The sequence below is a fragment of the Phalaenopsis equestris genome, unplaced genomic scaffold (genome assembly GCF_001263595.1).
Source record: "Phalaenopsis equestris unplaced genomic scaffold, ASM126359v1 Scaffold000180, whole genome shotgun sequence".
NCBI lineage: Eukaryota > Viridiplantae > Streptophyta > Magnoliopsida > Asparagales > Orchidaceae > Phalaenopsis > Phalaenopsis equestris.
Window position 1 is genome coordinate 756,895 of NW_018164622.1, and position 1,316 is coordinate 758,210.

Here is a 1,316-nt window from a genome sequence, read left to right on the forward strand (position 1 = left end):
TCTCCTGATATTGGAAAAATCAAGAAACTTTCCTAATAATAGAGGGAATAATTCATGAAAATTTTATATTTTCTTATTTATATTTTAATTTTTTTAATAATTAAAATACCTTCTAAGGTATTTAATTAATTAAAATTAAATATAAGTTAATTATTTTATTTTTTTTTTAATTTTTTTCTCCTCTTTTCACTGAGTTCTGAGGTTTTTTTATTTAATTTTAATGATTTTTTTTTTTGTTTGAGTTATAAATTTTTAAAGTTTATAAATATTTTTTTTGGATTTAATTAATTCAAAAAGATCCTAACTTCTTACTTAAACACGTCACAGTCGCGTCCGTTCAGTTTGATCACCGCCATCTGTTTCAAATACACGAAAACGGACAAGAATCGTTTATCACCTCCACGGAATAGATAACAAAGAAGTGTCCGCACTCAATCCCTAGGATCTTCTTCACATTCAATCAAATCGCATGGGGTTTGATACTAATAACTTCATATAAGTAAGACAAGTCCATCCATAAGGTTAAGTGAGCATTCATTATTCATTTTTTTCATAAAAGACCAAACTAAGACTAAATTTAAGAGCTTTGAACTCATTAATTGTCCCAAGAGGTGAAGCCTCAATTTGCTTATGTGAAACTTTCCTAATAATAGAGGCTTCAATTAGTTCCAGGGCGACCGTTTCAATTAATTGTCCCAGGGCGACCGTTTCCATTAGTGAAGCCTCAATTTAAGTCCACTAAGCTTCCTCTTGCTTCAAATTGGATTGAACTTGGTCCTCCCTATGAGCTAGACCCAATGGGGCCACGGTCTGGTCTAGAGTTATGGTAGGGGTGTGGGAATGTCTAATTTTGATTGAGGAAGAGATGTTGGGCCTCTGTGAAGCTTTTGAAATGCTTAATTGGGAGTTTTGAAGGGTTTAATGTCAAGGACGTAAACAACACTGGATTTCATTGTTGATATGGAGGCTTGGAAATGGTGGACTGTGGAACTATTTTTGTTGCTGGGAGTTATAGGGGTTTGGAAGGTTGTTTATTCATAAACATTCTATAGAGAGAAAAGAGAACCTCGCAAAAGCACAAGCTTTAATATAAGTGTTTTTGCCACCTTAATTCTCCAAAAATGTTTTTGCAATGATTTTGTAGCTGCTACAGAAAACACCATCTAGCAGTTAACAAATAAATGTATAAAGAACACTTATAGCGCATTCTATAAGTGTTCTTTATACAGTAAACATGGTACAAGCAGAGTAGATAACAAGCAGATCACTTCTCCTTCGCTTACAATGCATATTTGAGGACGAGAAAATATTATGTT